Raw genomic sequence first — 21,709 nt, 5'->3', positions numbered from 1 at the left:
CTGTACAGAGCTTGAGGGGCGCAGGATGCAGCTGTGAGAAAAGGGTTCACTGGATTTATAACACAAGACCAGGCGCAGTAATAATACAATAATTCACACAATAATTATTTTGGGTCAATTATACTGTTTCAATGATTGCACGTCAAAATCATAATTGAAATTAAAATGGATGTAATTGCCCACCCCAAGAGTAGAAGGTCCTATAATGCACGTTGTGCCTGTGCATGTAGAGGGATCACCTCTCAGTGCTTCTACGGTGCATTAACACAGATACTATAAACACGATAATGTTGGAAGGTGCAGTCATGAATCTCTGCAGATGTGAATTGGACGTCAAATTAAAGGCTGAGTTAGAGCATGGGTGTGGTTTTTTTCTTCTTGATGGGTGTGAACTACACATTTCACCAGCACACACAGTTTAATACCAATTCCTATTCTGGATGATTCACTGTTTGCACTTGCTTTCTTGTTCTACATGACGAGCGTAACAGCATCCTTGGAAGAATGCATATTTCTTCTCAAGGTTTGAGTTGGTTTAAGTGGAACTTGTTGTTGCTGGTGAAAAACATCTTTGGTTGGAAGGTTTACTGAATAACATCATTTCACAGCATGAAGTTTCTTAAAGACACGGGCCTGTTTTTCACTTGGACTGACTGCGTGCATGGGCCAAATCTAGCAGAATTACAGTAACCACTCATTTGGATGTAAGAAAAAACATGTCTAGACACTCTAAATATAGTGCTAATGTCAGGTCCACTGACATGTTGTTGATACCACAGTTACCTGAAACCTGGAATCTTCACCTGCAGATTACGAAGTCATTGCTTACATATTGGCTTACATAAGTGGGAAACGATATGAATTCACATCAAAAGTCAAGTTTATGCAGTAAAAGTTTTATTTAAAAAGACCTAAATATTGTTAAATGATGTTCTTTACCCAGACATGTTTAGGACAATATACATCTATATATTTTTTTTATTTTTAAGGATAAAAATAACTATATAATTGTCAGTGTTAATGTTTGATGTGCTGTTTGTGTCGGTCACAGCTGTAACTGTTGTTCAACCCCCACTTGAACACACTTTTTCTGTTATTGCGTTCGACAGACACAGTATTTGTCGCCGTTTGTCTGACCGATACTAATCGATGATGCAAAGCTCTCCAGAGGTGGTTTCTGGGCACGCTCCTGTTGTTACATGTCTGAATGATTTGGTTCGTCTGCTCTGACATTTTCTTTGTGTTTAATTTTTTAAATCTGATTAATTAAAGTGGAAGCAGGAGGAAGCATTTGGCACAGATTAGTGGGCGTATATGTGTGTGTTGGTACTCAGATAATGTTTGCAAGCATTTATTGGTGCCATTTTGCCTCTGCACAAAGTAGCATTTTGGTGGCCTGAAAACTGTTGGAATTTAAAATCTGACATCTTTGTTGGAAAAGAGTGAAGCAGCTTTCTGTTCAGTATTTGTTGTTAAATTCCTCCCAGCGTTCATTCCCTGGTGACATTCAAAAGCCTCAGTTTAATGCCTTTAAAGAATTGTCATTATATCCGTAGCAAATTTGCCAATTTATCCTCTCAGCTGTTTGCTGTCATGAACAGGAATCTCCATTAACCTCGAGGCTGAGCCATTTTGTCAAATTCCCATTAACCCCCAGAGTTAGTCGTTAATACTACAAAAGGATGTGGAACTTATTTCTGTCTCATTTGGAGAAATTTTTCCGTCTTACAGGATGATCACTGAAATTAATGTCATAGTCAACTGAATGAAACGGGTAATAATCGGGTTTGGGTACTTTAAGAGGCTAATTGGTGTCACAAAAGGAGAAATATAAGGCAGATATTTAATTCCAGTTACTGCAAAATGGGAGATTGCTTCAAATTCAGAGATGGTTCTGAGTTACTGTCTCTAATTAAGGCTCTGGCTCAGAACCAGCATAGGATCCACAAGAACCCCTGAGACAGGAACAACTCTGAATCGGGTCCAACATCAGCCCAAAACAAGCGCCTTGGTCATGTTGGTCAGTCTGTGTAGAGTTTAAGATTAGATTCTTTACATATCACACATAAAGTGGATTTTTTCTGACCCAAGCTCTATCCGGAGCTTGTTCTTATCAGTCATAGGGCTGGGTATCAATCAAAATTTTTCGATACCGGTACCAATACCGATACCTTCACTTTGATACCAGTTCCTGAACAATACTTTCTTCAATACCTATTTTATAATATCAATTCTAAAAAAAAAAAAAAGGAAATTACATTACACGTAACAGCACAAATCTTCAGTTTTATTTTTCAGCTCAGTATTTAAATTTCCCTCCCAAAGGGATTAATAAAGTTGTCTATCTATTTTTCCATTTTCTTACAGAAAAAATGAATAACAAATAATTTCCAGTGTTAAGTTGCAGTAACAATGAGATTACTAGTCGGATTTCGCTGAACGTTAATTTGCCTGTTAAAATGCCACACGCTGCACCGTCCTCGGTACTCTTATGAAGCAGAGTCCAGTGGTGGAGATTTTGAATGATGCCGCTCGGGCTCTGTGGCGTCCACAGGCTGACTTGAATGCTGAGAGGAGGGTGGTTGCGGTCCGACCTTCTTGCAGTAAAACACGAGCAACTTTCTGCTCCTAAGTTGATTTTGTGCACGGTCAATTAATTAATTAAATTAGTGGTGTTGCTGTCCTTAGCAGCGATGACTTTTTGGCATATATTGCATCGCGCACTATTGGCATAAATCTTGGTGAAATGGAGCCACGCTTTACACCTCGGTGGCATTGTTTTGATGCTCAGTACTACCGAAACATTTCGGTGCCTTAAAAGAACCGAAGTTCGGTACCCAGCCCTAATCAGTCATGACGCATAGTTTATGTTCTTAATGTGACCATACGTGGTCATAAAGGTGGGATTTTTGTACAAACGCTTGTCTATATGTGCGTTAGCCCTGTTCAAAGACTTGTGAACTGCCCAGTCGTGTGTAGCCCACCCCTTCTTGCTTCCCAGGCTAAGAGCTGTTCTGGGCTTCTAGGGCAATGCCTGGGTTGGAAATTTGATTTAGCGTTCACTTCATTCAAACTTTACAACTAACAGCCTTAATGGGATCAGGTCCCCCTGAGACACCAAACAGTGTCAGGGAGTAGATGAGTGATAGATGTGCCCTCATTTTTGTGACTACCAAGTAGCCATGAAGTGGATAACCCAAGCAATGATTTGGTGTAAACCTTCTCTGCTGCAGGTCACTACTCATATAGTTTCTTGTCTATCATACAGCAGCTCAAAGCCTGCTGAGTAAACCAGAATCCTGCCTCAGTGTGTCTCGCAATTCATGGAGCTAAATGTAGCATGTCCATAAACTGACACCAACATGTGTGCAAGAAATGTGGTGAATCGAGGCTCAGCGAGCACGGACCGGAATATGAGGGTCAGATTCTTCATGAACGGACCAGGTGGTGGAGCAAATATGATGTTTAGCAGATAATAAGATGACAAAATAATTATTAAGAAATTAAGACGAAAGCAAGAAAAGGACGTCTTGATTTGTAAAACTGAAAGGAGGGGTTGAGACGCAGCCTCCAGCTTGCTTGTTAAATGCTCTGTGTCCCTGCTGTTAGTGTCAATTCCTATAAGGATGTCCCGTATATCCAGTAAACTCTGCAGAGGACGGAGTGCGATATCGAGGAAGATAAACACAACTTTCCTGTCATTAGTTAGAATGACACAACTCTCATTATGCGACTAGTTAATTTGTCTATGAATGGATTTTCACCTGCTGTTTGACTTACTCAACTCCGTTTTTTTTGTTAAAGGTATGTCATTGTAAAAGCTTTAACTTCAACAGACCTCTTTTCCTAAGTTTCTTAGACTTGCTTTTTTACTAATTCAAATTGCTCCAGTTAGCAGCTGTGCGTGTGTCTGTGTCCCAGTGGAATCTAAACCAGCTCCTGCTCTCGGCAGTGGATAGATAATTGCATGAAGTTTAGCTGTGTGAAAACACAGATGGAAGTTTCAGGATGCTCTTTAGAGAAACTCGCAGCGAATGACAGCCTAATGGTACTTCTCATGTGTAAGAATGCCTCCACGTGTTTGCCGACTCTCATACAAAAGTGCAGAACCTGCAGGCAAGGAACAGGATTTCTGGTACTAGTTTCAGTTTGTAGTCTGAAAAGTCCCCTTTGATCCAGCTTTGTTTGTGCATGTAGTTGAGAATAAAAGAAGTCTCCAAGGGCCCGAGCCTCTGTTTTGTGCAGCTTAGTCTTGTTGTAGCTGTTCTCTCAAATATGTGGAACAATCTGAGGCTGCTTTTACTAGTTGTTGGTCCATAAGATGGAGTGCTTAAAATAATTAAAGTTTCCATTGATGCTTTTCAGCTTTTCATCTGTGTTGTTCTTGGTTTGTCCTGCTGGGAATAAAATGCGCTGTGTTTTGTTTCAAGCTATCTTTCAACCTGTCAGAATTTGTCTTTGGTGTATTTTAAGTACAGGAAATCTTTATTACCCCCAAGGGCCAGTATGTAGTTTAGCCAGTAGCACAAAACGGCCTTCTAACAAGCAAAGTGAATCCAAAACAGAAACTGTTGCTGCTCAGATCATGTCAGTGGTAGTCAGTAATGGGTATGTTTTAAGATACATCCCTTTTTTATTTATTTGGACCATTAAAGTCATAGTTTTTTATGTCTTGGTAGTAGGAATGTGAGTCTTTACTGGCCTCAGAGTGAAATTACAATTCACCTGTTCATGATTCAGTGTATATAAGGAGTATGTATAACCACACACAGATACTTTATCATAAAAAACACAAAGGTTATTTAGTGCTGAAAACAATTCCGTAGGAGAGGCTGCATCTTTTCAGTCTGAGTGACCCACCTCACTTCTGCATATAAACACAACTTAAGATCCCTCTGCAGCGCATCGTACATCTGCTGACTATAAAAAATGAAGTTTTCACATTTCAACACTTACCTGTGGGGCCGATATCACAAACATAATGCCACAAAGGTCCATGAATTACACATAATGGCACCTTGTCAGGCTTTACTCCTTTGCCTTGGCTGTCGTTTGACTTCAGAGTGCAAGCGTAAGGGTGTGCTGTACCACTAACCAGCATTCACTTTAAAACATTGGCATATTGGCCAATTGATCTCCTCTGCCACTTGGGCCACGTTTTCCCTCCTTCTTGTCAGGGAAAGAAAAGAAGTGTTGTCTTTGCTCTTTCTTTTCACCATTGATGTTTAATGATCTTAATGACCAACCATCCTTCAATTTGAGGGTTTGTTAACCCATGAAAGTGTGTACTTACTGTAAAGAAAAGGCACATTTTCAGCTTTTTTATTAAGTTTTTCATAACTTATTGGCCTGCAGAGGTATAAACCTTCATACGAACCACATCATTTCTTCAAGAGCACAAGTTGGGGTTGTTTTGCAAAATGTAAGCAGGCAGTAAAGTTCTTCAACAACAACATCCTGTGCTAAGTTGACTTGCAGCCTGTGATCTTTAAACCCATGAGAACAGAAGCTTAAGTGAGTATGAAGAGATTTGACAGTGATTGATACCAACGGGAGCTCTGAACGCAGACGACACTGCTGGTTCTTATCACATCTGGCTCCAAAGCGAGATGTCAGCTGTTTGTGAGGGGAAAGAAATGAGGTGTTCACGGCTAATGTTAAGGTGTGTTGAAAGGAGTGATGCAACAAAACTCTGTTTTTGGGAAAGAATCTTCATGTTTTGTAGCTTTAAAAAGTGGACACGTCCTGTCAAACATGATTCATTGAATTAGTTCCACAAAGCTCCAGAGCATTCAGTGTTAAACTGCAGAGCGATGGATGAATAGTTGGCTTAATTGTCATTATTGTTCTTTTGCTACGGTGCATTTGTCTGTGTACTGTCTTTGTGCTCCTTTTCTGGTCCAACTGTTTTGAAAATGCAGAGCTGGAAGTCTCTGAAGTCCCAAAAGAGCATCACTTTGATTGAAAGCGACACCCAGCAACTTAATTGCAACAGAGGAGATTAATTTTCTCGTTGGCTTAAAAAAAGGTAGATTCTTTCTCTTCTCCACAAAGTCTGCTGTCACTGCAGGGTAATCTTTTTAATAACAAAAGCAATTCATTCAAGCAGAAATGTGAAAAAAGCATCCAGACCAAAAAAAACCTGAATGTCAACGCTCATCATAAATAATTACCCATATTTTGAGTGTTTTAATTAAGCACACAGCTATTATGTGGAAGTCTAATTAATGATTAAATGAAAAACAGAATCTAATCTCTGATGGGAAAATAAGTATAAGAAATCCCCACACAGAACATTTGGGTCCTAAACACGGCTCTTCCTCGCGGTGTGAGGCCACAAAGTGAAAGTTTAATCCCTCACAGCTTTGAAAGAAAGCTCAGCCCTCAGAGTGAAGTGTCCTTCACCGGTTAATATGGCCACCTCTGTGTTTTTAGGATGACTTGCTCAAGTAGAATTCCCAGAACACAGGAAGAAAGGGATGATAAATCATGAATTCAATAATTAAACACGCAGCCAGGATTCGGTGTGTTATTGGAGTGCTTTTTGATCCTCTGTGCCTGGAGGCCCAGACTTCTGCTGGTTCTCATTCCAACTGTTTAATTTAGGATATTAAGTCGGGGATGAAAAATAAATCCTTGTAGTTTGTTTTCTGGAAATCATGAGTGTTTTACATATAATGGCCTGTTACTAATGTTGTGGGCCGTCAGTCAGTCAGTAGTTGGGGGATTTTCTTGAATTTGGTTGTCATTATGACTTGTTACTTTACGTCCTTGCTGTTTGTAGACAAACATTACAACACAAACCCTCAGCTCGAGGACATGGTTTAACTTGTGTTTTGTGTTTTGTATTCACCGTCTGTGCTCTAAAGGGTATCTTATTAGAAAGTCAATTGGTTTCTTTGTCCTTCAGAGCATGCATTTGGGTGCCTGAAGTCTCTACCATTCACCACACTCAGACAGCACTGGCACTTTGAGATATTTTCAAACCCAAAGAGCCCCAAACATTCAGTTAGCTGGTCATACCTGCAGGAGATTTAAGTCACGCCCAGCTCAGAGAATTAGAATTAACCACCCACCTCCATCTTTATCTCTACCGAACTTTAAGTTCACGTCATGCAACACGTTTTTTTCCCCCATTTCCAAGTACTCTGTTCAATATTTTGTATCCAAACTAGCTAATCCATCTTCTAATGGACATTCCTTGTTTTTGTTTTTCTGATTTGTGATGTTGTTATTAAATGACAAATCGCCCTCTACCATTCTGAAAACCGACAGTGGTTAAACTATAGCCAAATAAGCAACAGTTCTTGACATGTAGAGGAACTGAGTGACTCTGAAGCCCAAGTTTTATGGAAGTGATATGTCACAGAGAATGATTTATAAAGCAGCCAACTGGCCGTTACATTCTACGGTGCTTTGTTTTAACTGCCTTGGCCAGTTCAACATAACTTGTGATAAGATTGAGCCTAAAAGAGGGATCAGTACCAGGTGTCTGTTTTTGAAATGCAGATGAGGGAAATGCCAGCATGTGTGAATAAAGGAGACAATCAGTAGTCTGCTTTTTAGACTAGTAGTCTGAGCTCTCAGGCTATTTATCTACTGTGTGCTCTGGCACATGGTAACAATGTGTTTCAGAGTTATTTAGTAATATTTGTGTCCAAATTTACGTCTAGATGGTAGCTGAAAGCTGTAAGACTCAACTCGAATAAGACTCCATCCCTCTGTGGAATGAGGGATGGAGTTGAGTTGAGCCTCTTACTCGAATCCTTTCAACCATTAGCAATGAAAATACCTGCAAATTCATAGAGTAAACCTTTATCTTTATCAGCTTTGATTTATTAACCATATGCATCCTATGGTTTGTTTCTTTGCCTTCAGAACTTTGTTCCTAGTTTGTAATCTCTACATTGCCTTTTACTGTTTTGCATAAAGTTGCCTATGCAACCTAAAGTGCAAGCGTCTAACTCAAACTTTCTTCTTTTAAATAATTCAGGCTTCATATTCCCATAAAAGGTATATTTTACACAGCTAGGGTTTTGTTTACAGCTTCTTTGGCTGCACCAAAGTGCACAAAAGCAGTTTACATTGTTTTCAGTGAGCCCATATGGAAGGAAATGATTAATTTTGCAAACCTGAAGCAGCTGAAAGAAATGAAGAAAAATGTTTCAACTTTCTCCACCCATTGTTTGGAAGAATGTAAAAATCTATCAGTGATAGAAGGCCAGTGCCACTTTTAAATTCTAAAAAGCAAAGGTAGATTTTTCTCCTTCACTATAATGTTTTACCTCATACCTACTGCACTACACGTATCTTTTATGTATACCGTCCAGCTTTTGTGTCTAAAAGTGCCAAATAATTTATGACTTAAAGTGGAGTTCTCTTAAGTTCAGCTGAATTTTTGTCCCAAACAGCTCAAAATGGGGTGTGTTGGAAGCAAAAAGTCTTATCGCAGAGACCAAGTAATGTTCGAGTCACTGCTATTGATCTACAGTCCCATCAAACTGCAGATATATCGTGGTCATTTCTCTGCTCTGAGGCTCAGTAGAAATCTTTGTTATTGCGCCCTTAAAATATAGATGACAGGCATTAATGAAATATGATTCGTCCCTGTCTCCCTGTCTGTAAACTGCTCAGTCGTAAAATTAACATTTTGCACAAAGCACAGCTTCGAGCAGAGCCTGAGCAGAACTCCTTAGCGGTTCTGACTCAGCCCAAGAAAAGGAGATGACAATCTAAACTGCAAGACTAATAATAAGGGCCATTGTGTGTAATTGACTTTAGCTGGGACAAATTGGAATTTATGATGTGTTAACTCTGGCACGAGGCAAAAGAAATGTCCTTTAGATGGCTGTAAAGAAGATTCATTTAAAAACTCGCAGCTACACAAGTTGACAGGTAGCACTCCGAAGGGAAATCCGCAGATATTAATATTTATTTCTCCTCTCCAGCGGCAAATTTCATAATTACTTCCAAGTCAACTCATAAGTCTTTAACAGCTTCCTCAGTATTCCTGATAGGTTAAGATTGATTATTTGACACTCAACACCCAGCTCCATATTTAAAGAAATGAGCTCAGGAGAGTGACTGACAACCATGCAGATGGATTATAGCCAGAATATCCCACTTGTGCGTCTTCCAGCAGCCTAATGAGTTTCTGATTGGCCAGAGGAAAGGCGAGGTTGAAGAGACGGAGAGGATTTAATAAGACCACCAGCAGAGAAACGGGGAGATGAAGAGCTGGAGGAAAGATCTTTGTTTCACCTTCTGAACCTCATTATGGAAATGTGCTGAATTCCTGATTGCTTGGCTGCTTATGTATTTGTGTCGCCAAGCAAACATGTGAGTGTGTGTCTTCCATGCTGTGAAGAGTGACTCTCACCACTGTAATATACTGTTCTGCTGATGGTATATGCCGCGACTTTATGCTCTCAGGAGAACAGATCAGTCACACACACACACAGAAGGAGCAACAGAGCACATTTATAAATTTAACGAGTCTCATTTGGCTCCTTGAAATCGTTCCGGTTTCAGTGCAGCTCTGAGGAAAGAGAAGAGTTTCAACATCCTCCAGTTTTACAGCTAATTCCAATGCTGCAGGTGTTTTTATGGAAGCTCATTTTATTTCAGCAAACTGGGATCATTTTTTATGTATCGTAATGTGCAATAGCATGGTGCCACTCTCTGTTTCTTTACATATTGCCAAGAAAAGGGTGCAGGTGCATCTCTCGGGTCCTGTGTCAGGTTTTTTTCCTCTTTCTTAAGGACATCTTTTTCAGATCCCGTTCATCTGCTGTAGATAGTTTTTTGGGCCTGACACTTCTTCTTTTGTCCTCCACTTGTCCATTTTCAACAAGTTTTCAGCTAAAAGCTCTTTGGGAATCACCTTGTTGGTGCAAAAATGCTATTTTCTGTCTGTCAGACTGTGTTATCTTTGGTGTTTTTCACCAATGCAGCTAAAGAAATGGGAATGAATGCTGTGTCTTGATGACAGACTGCTAGTTGCAGTGCCTAAAAGGACAAGCACTGGACTGAAATGAGTGAAAAATCAGCCAATGTCCAAAGAAAAACTTTGAAAGACCTTCAGAAAGCCTGGGGAAGTATCGCTCAAGACCACTTTAAAAGATTACGAGAAAGTCTGGCTGCTTGGAAGCGAAATATAAAGAAATGAAGGGTGGATCAAGACTTTTGCACCGGGCTGTGATTTGAACCTGCTCCAATATGTCAGATGTGACAACATTTCAGACACAAGAAACTACTGTTGGTGGTTTTAGGTAAAATTTCTCAACAGCTTATGTATTGGAGAGATTCCCACAGAGATTACTCTGGGTTTTGTGACGGTAAATATTCCAGAGTTGTGTTTGTGTTGAACACCTGCCTGACATACCTTTAGAGCAGCCGCATAACGGCTCAGCTTTAGGCTAAAACACCAACTCTGTCAGGGCGATTTCGTGATGCGCGCTTGTAAAGACGATGCAAATCATTTTCAGTATGAGGGCCTTTTAGGAATCTCTGTGAAGCCATCACACTGATGGTATGCAATGTTGTTTGCCGTGCAGTAAATGACTTTACTGTGTCTTTTGTCGACTCGATTGCGTTATCAGTGTTTTTTAATGGCACTTTGCTGCTCTTTTAAGAGTAGTGATAACATGAGAGTGCAGGGGTTCAGACTTTAATGTGGTGGAATAATTGACCAAATATTCAATAAATACAAACTATTGCATAGTATTACTCAGATCCCGTGCTGTTAGAGAATTTATTTGGCATTTTAGCTTCACATAAACTCTGATTATAATTATAGATATTTACATTCACCTCAGGATGTACTGGACTCGCAGCTTGAGGAGCATCAATTACAGCCAAGTTGATTTTTAAATGAAAGTTCATACACTTTTGTTTCTTCCTTTAAATAGAAAGCATTTGGTTTATTCAGTCTAGACTGAGAACAAGAGGAGTTGTGAATATTTCCGAGCTCAAACTCTGAAGCCAAATTAGCTTAAATGGGGTTTAATGTTGTTTGTCTAACTTCAAATTCTGAGTATCTCAAGCTTTCGTCTGCATTCTCCATCAACTAATTTATTCCAGCTTTAAAGATGGGGACAGTAAACGCTCACCGCAGCCGTCTGTTGTCAAAGCAACAGTCAAAACCAGACAGAAACAGAGAAAAGCAAAGAAATCACAAGCGATTAAAATGACTGTTATCAGGAAATGTTTGTCGATCAACAACCATCTAACTCGAAGACCTACTTTCACCAACTTATTAAAGATTAGTTCTCATTTTGTGTGTCAGTTTCTGAACAAAAGAGGCGAATTAACAATATTTAAACAATATTTAAACTTGTCATCAGAGTTACATTCTTCCGCCAGTTAACTCCAGTGGCTGTCTGCTGTGGCATAGGTCAAAGGTTAAGGGTCGAGACTCTCAGGGGACCCTGACTGAACCCTGGTGACTCTTCACTGAGAACTTTGTTACTGTGATAATCCTCAGACATGTGTCCCCTTGTAAACCTGTGCCCCTCTGCAAAGTCATAAAGCCTGAAGTGTTGGCAGCTCTCTGTGGCGTCTTTGTCCCACAGAAGGGATGAAGCTAATTAAAGTTTTGTTGCCATTTTTACTGAATGGGTTGAAACTGAGCCCACAACACTGAAGAGTGTTATTGGTGCTTGTAAAATTGTTATTTGGTCTTTACATATGTACACAATGAGGAACAAGGAGGTGTTCCAGCACGAGAAAACAATGGGAGAAGCGGCTTAGTCAACAAAAGTTCTGCCTACAGTCCAAACATCACATCCAGCACAAAAGTTCAAAGGTCACATGATGCTGGAAAAGGCAAAAATCATGTTTGCAGCGAAGCTCATCGTTTCTGTTTTATTTAGGAGTTTCTTTCTCTTGTTCACTGATTTGGAGGAAAAGTTTGAAAGCTGCAGCTTGGTCGGTAATTTCCCAAATGTATTTCTTCATGTTGGGTTTTTTTTCCAATGTCCACTCCTCCAACCACAGTCCTGCTCTGTACATGGGAACGGGGAAAGCCCCAGTGGCTCTCAGGGGAATACTGCATGGCTGTGGTATGACACAGCAGGAGTTAACGACGAACAGACGTGCTTCTCTGTGCTGCTGTAGAGGACAAACGACCTCATTACCGCAGAACGCGGTGCTGAGATTGTGTACATTCTTGTACAGACCTTTACTTTTCTGAAGTACCATTCTATACGACCAGTTTCCAGTTTCCTGGTCGTATAGTGGTGGATCACAGAAGCCTAAAACACGGAATGAAACTGTATGATATAAATGGGTGATTATAAACGTGTTATACACATACAGAATATTCCAAGTACAAACAACCCCTTCAGGGAAAAAAAAATAATATTGAACCCGATGTTTTTAAGATGTTATCATTTTATCAGATGATGCTGCAATTCTAAAATGAGGATTTTATTAGAGCAGAGCAACTGTCTTGTAAGGCTTTAGGCAGTTTTAATGGGTTGATTTTCAGTCCCAGTTTCTGATGCATTTTATCCGTTTGACAAGAGATAGATAGAGAGAAATATGGGAATGAGAGCAGCACTTTTCTTTTTTTTACCAAAAAGATGGAGCTTTGGAGCATGTTTGGAGCACCTTTTGAGTAAAGGTGAGCGTACATAAACATGTAGGAGTGAAACTTAATCATCTGAGTGTGTTATTCCAGTTTCCAGACGATTTCATACGATTTTGGTCTGACTAATGCAGTAATTTAAAAAAAATTCTATTTTAGTGTCACGTAAACGTGCTTATAGCTGTTTTATTATCAACATCATAATCAGTTTAAATCTAGATTTGGAGGACAAACGTCCCAACTTGGATCTAATTTAGGACTGGCTTTACTGATATTTTACACAAACATGAAACTCACTTCTTTGTGAAGTTACTTCAACTTTAAATCAAAATCAGATTTTGTTTAAATTGCCAGAGCATTGTGGTCAGTCCCATGAAATCCAGCTTCTAAATAAATCACTGGGAATTTTATTTAGAAGGGGACTGTTCATTTAGAAGTCTGATTAAGAATTAAAGTAATTAGTACAACCAAAAATCATCTGATTGCTAGCTGGCTAATTTTTGAAGAATTTGAGAGCGTTGTTAGAAGGGGTTGGCTACTCTAATGTAAGATTGAACGCAATGGCATACACAAAAAGTATTTCTTAATATTAAGGATGAACAAAAGTGTCACATGATGCACACATAAGAACAAGTGAGAAGCAGGAGATATTTCTTTAAAGTCCCTTTTCTGTATTTGCATCCATTTAATGCAAATTACAGAATGTGTGTACCTGGTCAGAGAGAAAAGCATTGCAAAGTGGCAAAACTGCTATAAAATGGTCCCTCCACATAATCTGAGCCGAAAAGCTTATCGAAACAGATCCACACGTGCTGCTTGAGTCATGCTAAACGGTCTTAGTTGTGCTCCGTCTGTTCCTGAGAGAAAGGCGTCCTGTGCGTTATCCCGAGGTTCTGTTGTCGATGAGCCAAGCTGGGGAATGTTGAAGCCTTCGTGTTCTGCTCTCTGCTTGTGCAAACTTATCACTCCTTTGTTTTCCCTACAGAATCTGCTGCAAAATGCTAACATTCTACATTTCTTTTGCTTAAACAGCTTTCCCCCTGGTCAAAAAAGCTTCTGGCATGTAGATTTTGAGGGCAGAGAATTCAGTCCCAGGACTCTGCAGTGGCTGTGTTGGCTCCGGGGAACACGACACCTGGGGGCCACACTGCTCTGGGCAGCACGAGCGAACGCAGCTCGCTTCTTCTTCTCAGAAATGCTCGTTTACGGACTGTAACGTGTCACATGGAGCCTCTGAAACTGACAGCATCAACCTGTGGACAAAAAGGCATGGGACATTTTTACCTGACTGAGAGCCAGCTGGCAGCTCTCAGCCCTGATGAGCCTACAGGATACGGTGTAACACCGACGTAGCTTCAAGCAGCCTGTGAAGTGGTGGCAGTTCCTGAATGTTGCTCAGGTTCCGTTTGTTGTTGCCCTTTTTGCTCTGAGGGTGAATGTGCTTCTGCAGATGGTGGGAAAGGATTAATCTGCTTGTTTTAGTGGGTGTATCCACGTTGGTGCGACTTTAGTTGTAAAAAGTAATTAGTCAGTTGTTAGTCTGCAGATGTTGGCTTACTTGTTCAACTCAGTAAATGGTGTATACCTAACTGATGAGGGATTACAGGCAGCCTCCTGTATTGCTGCTTTTCAGTGAAAAGTCTGTGTTTGCTGAGGAGGCTACAGAGTATTTAGAGGTCAGAGAAATGTACTTAACAGAAAAATGAACGAAGCTTCTGACCCAACCGATCAGATCAAATGGAGCCAGTCGTCTTACCTGAAAGCTGAAAGCTGCCAGTGCCAGACGGTGATTGGTCTGAATGTTTGTGAAGCGGTTTTAAACGTATAGCTGGGAGCCCGGCAGGTTTAGAGAATTCTCCTCTGCAGAGACCCAGGAGTAAGAGAGGCCCGAACTGTAGAAGAGAGATTTGAAAATGGAGTGCATGTGAGTGTTTAACCCTGTTGAAATCAGGTTATGCTTTGAGAGAGCGACTTCAGGTAAGCCTGCCTAATCTTTTCAGGCCTCATCCTTAATGTTCAAACTTTGGAAATGCTAGTCAGAGCTGTGACAACATAAAATGATCTGATTTAAACAAACGGTGGTCTGTGGGTGTGTTCAAACTTTGGTGAAACCCACAAAGCCAAAATAAAAATGTTTTGCATTGTCGTAGACAGAAAAGTCTCCAGAGATACCAAATGCATCAGGCTGGATGAGCTGGAAATGGGATGACTCGGAGACATCTGGAATGTTTCAGATTTGATGGCAGGTTCATAAAAAAAACACAAGAAATTGAGTTTGAATCTAAGCAAGACAGCATGTGCGTTCCCAATTATTTCTGTCAGTGCAAGCATGAAGAGCTGGAGCAAGTTGATAGTGTCTGACAGAGACAGATAATCAGATTTTAAAAAGCAATACAAGGGGAAAAAGTGCACGTTGGGGGTGAGAGGAGTTAATGGAGAATAAAGCATCTTTAGCACACGTCTTCACTGAGTTGTTTGCCACTTTGCAGCTCCTAAAGTCTGCTGACTCTGTGCAGCCTGTGACTTTGTTTATTGGCTCATCTGTCCGAGGATTAGAGGATTTGCTTTTTTCTCAGCTGAGCAGATGTTGTGTAACTGCAGAAACGGTAGATTTAAATGTGCACCGTGATGAAATGCATCCGTGTGGTCGGATGTCGTGTGTCTATGACACTCCTGTTTGTTCCTGCATCAACTTTTCTGCTTTCATGTATGAAAGAGAATTGTTGGTTTTATTGAAGTCCTTTTTTCCCTTTGGATTGGTGCTGACTCAGTTTTAGTGACAGTTTTCTTTTTTTTGTGCAGCATGAAAGACAAAAAGTCTTTGTTTTCACGTTGGCATGCGAGTGTTAGCCAGTGGCAGAGAGGAACGGTCCTTGGCATGTCATTTATCATTCTTCTGAAGTGGGTTAGTGCTCGTCTGCTCTGTAAAAACAAACCACTTTGAGCTTCTTATTGATTTGGGTGCCTTTTGCTCTCCTCCTTAAAAGAGTTTACTCATTAGCTATTCCGAAAGCAAAGAGCTCCTTGTGTCCCGTGTGAGTTGTCTGATCCAGGACTGCATGCCATGTTCATCTTCATATTCGGTCACTGGTCAGTATCCGTACTCAGACTTTTGCATTGGTTTAATTTCAGTTTGTGATAGCATTGATTTCATAATTTCAGTATAATTTCATCATCCATCTTTTTCCAGCATATTTCTCTTCTTTGAAGGCATAGCCTTTGCTCCCGGTCCTTTGTTACCCTCAGTGTTCCCTCAGTGTGTGCAGAACTTGCCAAAAAGGCATTTTCTTATCCCGCCCCTTTGACTCGGAGGAATTTTAGGAAAATAGAAAAAGCATCCTTGGAAACTTGTTCTTTTTAGTAGAAGTTTCCAATGCTTTCACTTGGTAAGGTTTGAAAAAACATCCAATGTAAGAGAAGTCTTTTTGTCTCTGAACCCTGTAATTACACTTTATAAAACCTGAACTCACTGAAAGACTAAATTCTGACTTCTGAGGAGCTATCAGGATGACTGGGTTTTATTGATGATGTGATTCTTTTTTGGCTTGATTTTCCGAGGTGGAAAGATGAACCTTTTCTCTCTGAGTCGACTTTTCTCTGCTTTCTTTAGTGAATCTCCTCTGAATGGCAGCTTACTCTTCATATTGCTGTTGATCCTTGCTGAATATTTTAACCCTTGGCATCAGAGGATTGTTCAGCTGTGTCTTGTAATTTCAGTTTTCTGCCTATAAAAGGCAGAAAGTTGGGGTGATGTAATTTGGTGAACTCTGCTTCACAGTGATGGGAGGAGTCGGCATGAAAGAATTAAAAAGCGACGTAGCTATGAAAGCACAGCTGCCACAAGCCAGTTTTCCCTGTTTTCTGACCCATCTTGCTTAAAACTGTGAGACTTTTCTCTCATTGCATAAATAATAGTGTCATCAGCACAAAAATTAACTTTTTTTGCTTGCATTTTCTAAATATAAAAAATCTGAATAGAACCTAAAATGGAACCCTGAGGGATGCCTTTAGGTATCAGTAAAAAGGCGTTTAATCTGCAGGGAATTTCCTGAACCATTTAACAGCCTCTGGACATAAATGAGTTTGTTCAACAGCACTTTGCCTTCGAAAGATCCTCACAGAAGGAAACATCCCTTTGCTTTTCTGACAGTCACAGCAGCAATATTAGCACTGTGGCCTGTTCTGAAACCAGACTGAAAACGCGGTATCACATAACAACTGTTGAACCTGAGGAGACGAAAATGAGGATTTTGAAATTGGATAGTAGTAGTTCTACTCTGAGGAGTCTTCCCCTTATTCACTGACTGCTAGAATCTGGGGATTTCCATACAGAAAAGCCAAATGAATGTAATCAATCATGAGAACAGATGATTCCTGACTGAATGCAGCATATTTTTCTGCATGTGTCTTTGCATTTGGCTTTTCTTTCTCTTCTCCTTGAGAAAAAACGTCTTGCAGTGGAAAATCAATAGCACTGACTAGAAAGTTCTCATCTGAGGTAATTACATTTGTTTACTGCCCACTCGCCTCTCTCCGTCTTCATGTGAACATGAGCCTTCACTTCTGATAAGCCAATAAAGTGCAGAGGTCTGCATCATATTTCCTAACCTGGCAACACTAATTTGTCAAACTATTGTTTGATTGCAGGTGCTGAAAATTTAGGAAGAATGCACAAGAGCTCCTTTCTATTTGTTTGACTGAAGACATTGTGATGTTAAAGGCAAAAACATGCTCTGGTGTTTTTAGAACTGTTCTGGTGAACAGGTTTATTAGTAAGCTACAGGAAAAACCATGTAGCCTGAACTATTGTGTATAAAGTATCCTTCTTCCACTCTGAAAAGCACAAAACAATCCTGAACACAGCAATGTCTTTTCCCTTTTAGTTAGGTTTTAAACTGATCGGGCAAAATATGACCGTAGAAAAGCAGACCAAAACAAACTGAACCAAAAGCGAAGGCTGTACTGGAGCGCTTCAGTTACTCAGATGTCTCTTCATGCTCAACACTTAGAATATAACTTTAGTTAGTGGATAAACTTTAGTTAGTTGGACTTAAGTGGAAGTTTGCCAGTTGATTCAAAACTCATCCGACAGACATTCACTTTTGACCTTGACAGTTCTATTTCAGCTCAAATCACAGTCCTCTGTTGTTTATTGGACTTAATGTGATTCATTTTAGTTAATCACATTAAGAACAGTTTGACGAAAGTCGGCGTCCTTCGGAAGCTATTTAGATAACTCGCGATCCATATAACGGAGTGAACGGGGCTTAGACGATGCAGCCTCTAAATAAGGCATTATCTGTCTTTATTTCACCAATACTTTAAGAAGAATGAATGAATGAACGTGTACTATAGCTCTGTTAGCTCATAGGTGCGGTTATGTGGCTACTTGCGGCTATAGGAGAGCTAATTGAGGGATTTCTACACAGGCACTCTACTGGGACCACTGGGGCATCATTAGAGAAATAAGCAGTGTTTGATCTTTTATTATCATGGCGCAACAGTGCACCAACAGCTTGAAGACATCTAAGGAACCAATCCCATCAACCTGCGCAGTGGGACTTGTTTCATCTACCATTAGCATCAGATTATTAGCTAACTCCTAAAGTAGTCGAGCTAAAGGCTTCTATTACTAACTATCGTTATGCTTCTAATGTTATAAAGACAATACTTAGTACATTTCCCTTTGTGTACAGTAGTCGTGTTTCCACCCCTGAAACATCATGCTTTGCCGTGGGATAGCTTAAAGTGGTTTTACAGTTTTAGGCCGAGAATGTCATTTCTTTAAACTGTCCTTTTGCATATTTACGACAGCTATCTCACTCTCACGCTCTCTTCAGCTGTAAACGTCCTCTGTAAGTTGAACAGATATCCATCTTTCTTTATTTATATGCTTTAGATACACTTTACAATGCTGCAGCAGCTGTTTTTCTGCTGTGATCTTAACATAAATAATAACTTCCTTTGTTGTCTCCATGTTCAGTGCTGACATCCTGTAAACTGGGAAGTGCTCTACGGTCTGCGTTCACTGGTGTGCCCCTTACTGGAACCCTCTCGTAAAAGGCGTTTCACATCAGCAAACGTAAGAAAAAAGAGAGCGGGTTGCGTGATTGGAGGTTAAAAAGCAAGTGTATTCATGGCCTAAGACCAGAGCTGAAGGAAGGCAGCTGTTTTGAGCAGTCGAGATGGAGACGGAGGCAATTTACATATTATTCCCACTTCTGTCCATATTAAATGAGACAAATATGTAGAGTGGCCTCTAAGCCATTTTAACGGACATAGAACTTTAAAGGCTTTACTAAAAGCCAGGAGAGGAACAGCAGTGTTGTTTACATATTAGCTATATGATATGGGATTTCATGTATTCCTCAGAGCTGATTGATACGGCTGATTTAACAATGAGATGTACTGGTGGCCTCTGGAACAGCCTATGTGGTCACAATATACTGGGTCCTGATACCATCTGCTATCTGTTTTGCATATCATCAGTCTTTTTTTCAGCACCCTCAGTTCTCTGAAGCATCATAATAGGAAAAACAAACCATGGTTAACAGAAGCAATGTGGTGCTGCAGTATTTCACTGCTACATTTGCAGGCTTTGCCTCAGTTTACATGCTCCTCTAGAGAATGTACATTTGAGTTGCCAACTGTGACTCCACAGCAGAATGTCATCATTAAATACTGCATTTCTTTCAGTATCTCCTTAGCGAAATCACCTTGTGCATGTGTGCACTGGAATAAAGGCATTTATTCTTAAGAGAAGCATCATGTTTGGCTTCAGTCTCAGTGATGTGTGTGTGTGTGTGTGTGCCGTCTGGTGTGAACCAGGTTGAGCTGCTGTGCTCTTCAAAGACCAGCCATAAAACCTCAGGATCTTAATCGGATGCTGCTCAGACTCCATGTTGTAATTATGTCCCAACAAATTCCTGTCTACACACTCCTACAAAGGGACACGTGTGTGTTTGTTGGTGGGTGGAGGTGGTCGTTTTGTCTACAGCTGATGTCTCTTTTGGGGGTTTATAAGCTGCATGTTTTATCACATTAACGTTGGGTTCAGGCTGCTGATGTTTGTGTGCGATGTGAGTGTGATATTTACACAGACGTGTGCTTGCTGCTTATCTTTTCCATGCCCTTCTCACCAAGTTTCTTTGGTGTCACTTGGATGTGAAAGGAAATCCTATGTCTGCAAGGCTTCCACTACAGGCACAAACCTGTGTGTGTGTGTGTGAAGCCTTTACCATGCCACAGTGGATTAACCACGCAGTCTTAGCAGGAACACTGAGGCTGTGGAGGAGAGATTCACAGAGAAAAACGGGGACCAAATAAAGGATGAGACAAAACAAGGGTTTGAGATGAATTGCAAAACCCGGCATATTTGATAAAAAGAAAAGGCCACTTCATTTAATCAATCCAAATTTGAACAACGCTGATTATTACAACCACCTGACAGTGTTTTCTGAACCACACTCTTTTCACATTTCTGCATAATATCTGGAGAATATGCTGATCCCTTTGGAAACTGAAAAGTAAGGCTTTTTAAGGCTTACTGTAATTTGTAGTTTCATTCATTTCAACACGGCTAAAAGCTGTTCAACTGTATTTAAGAAAGAAGTGAAATTACCATTAGCTTCTTTTGCTGTATGCGTTACTGTTGGAATCTATTCAAACTGTTCATTTAAGCTGACAATGCCATGCATTTTACAGAGAAAGCTGCCATCTCTTCAGAATCACCTTTCCAGCCTTTCTTTGATCGGGAACATTGTTCACACAATCAAAGCGACTCGTTGGCCGGTTTCTCACTTTGGGTAACAGGAAAATGCTTCTTTACTTAACTTCAAAGTCATGCTGTTTCCTATTTGTTCAGTTTTGGGACGCATTCAGGGTCGCCAAGGATCCTGAAAACACTGCGGGCCTGAGCAGATGCTTGTAACAATCAGCAGCAGGAAGTATTCGGAGGGGGTTCAAGCTTCCACAGTCGTGGGCGGTTTAGTTTTCAACAGATTTGAAAACCGTCAAATACAAAATACTGTCTCTGATTGCTTCTCTGAGGCTTACTCTTTCTTCTTCTTCAGTTTTTTACACGGTATAAAGGACATTTGTACAGACCACATTAAACTTTGACACATCTGAGTTTTGGGTCGCACAACATTTAAAGCAGCAATGAAATCCATAACTTTTAAGCCTCTTTTAGAAATAAGATTCATGTGAAATGAATGGCTTTATTAATCTGCTTATGTAACAGTGTTCAGGCATTCAAACACGGGTCAGTTTTAGCTTCATGTTCCTCATGGCCATATTCAGAAATACTCATGATAGTTGTGGACAGAGCCATGGATCGCTGATGTTTGTGCGTGAGTGAGTGAGAGGAGAAGCTGCAGAATTGACTTTCTTTTAACAGCAGGGAAAACCATGGAGCAGAAATATTCATGACTTCACCTGAACTGCTGATCACATGTCAAATTATGGCAGCACTGGAAATCTAAGATGTCTTGTGGCGACTTGGTGTGATGCGCGTCTGAACATTAAGCATTTTGAGTTTCATAATGTTTCATCATTAGTCGCACATGATGTTCTTTCTTCAACCTGGAAGGAGCTCGTCTTCTTCCTGATGTTCAATGAGGCGGCGGCCCTGTGTGAGTCGTTAAAGGCGGAGAAGCCTCAGCTCTCATTGCTGCCATTTCTCAGAGGAAAACCAGCCCGCAAAACTGATTTACACAACAAACTCTCCTCCCTCTGAATGAGCGCCGGGGTGTGAGAGTGTTTTAGTTGATTTAAAAGACTTAAAGTGTAATAAACTATCATGACACACTCTGCCAGCTAATACAACCTGCAAATCACATCACAGCGCTCACAGCGCTCAGTGTGCGTTCATCCATCTTGCAGCAGCGGTGTGTGTGTGTGTTCAAACTGGTCTTAGTTTGCACATATTGAGCTTAAATCTCTTTCTCTACATTCTCCTGTATTTTCTTTCTGGGTGAATTTATGTGTTTTCTTTGCAGCTTCTGAGGTGCGTACATTTGCTTCACTCGCGTGGCTTGCTAATACTTCTCTGCTCTTTCTTTCTGTCAGCAGCAGCCATTTGATACAGGCATCAATATTACACGGGAGGGGAATTCCAAG

At 40.5% G+C, this 21,709-nt stretch overlaps 1 protein-coding gene across 2 annotated transcripts in view; it reads left to right on the top strand.

Annotated features, from left to right (window-relative positions):
• Positions 1-21,709, top strand: part of LOC140283036 (plexin-B2-like) — a 203,997-nt gene that overhangs the window by 26,419 nt on the left and 155,869 nt on the right. The window lies entirely within an intron of this gene.

Source organism: Leuresthes tenuis, unplaced genomic scaffold (assembly GCF_036924035.1).
Source record: "Leuresthes tenuis unplaced genomic scaffold, fLeuTen1.0.hap1 SCAF_23, whole genome shotgun sequence".
NCBI classification, from domain to species: Eukaryota; Metazoa; Chordata; class Actinopteri; order Atheriniformes; family Atherinopsidae; genus Leuresthes; species Leuresthes tenuis.
This window is presented reverse-complemented; position numbering and strand designations above follow the sequence as displayed.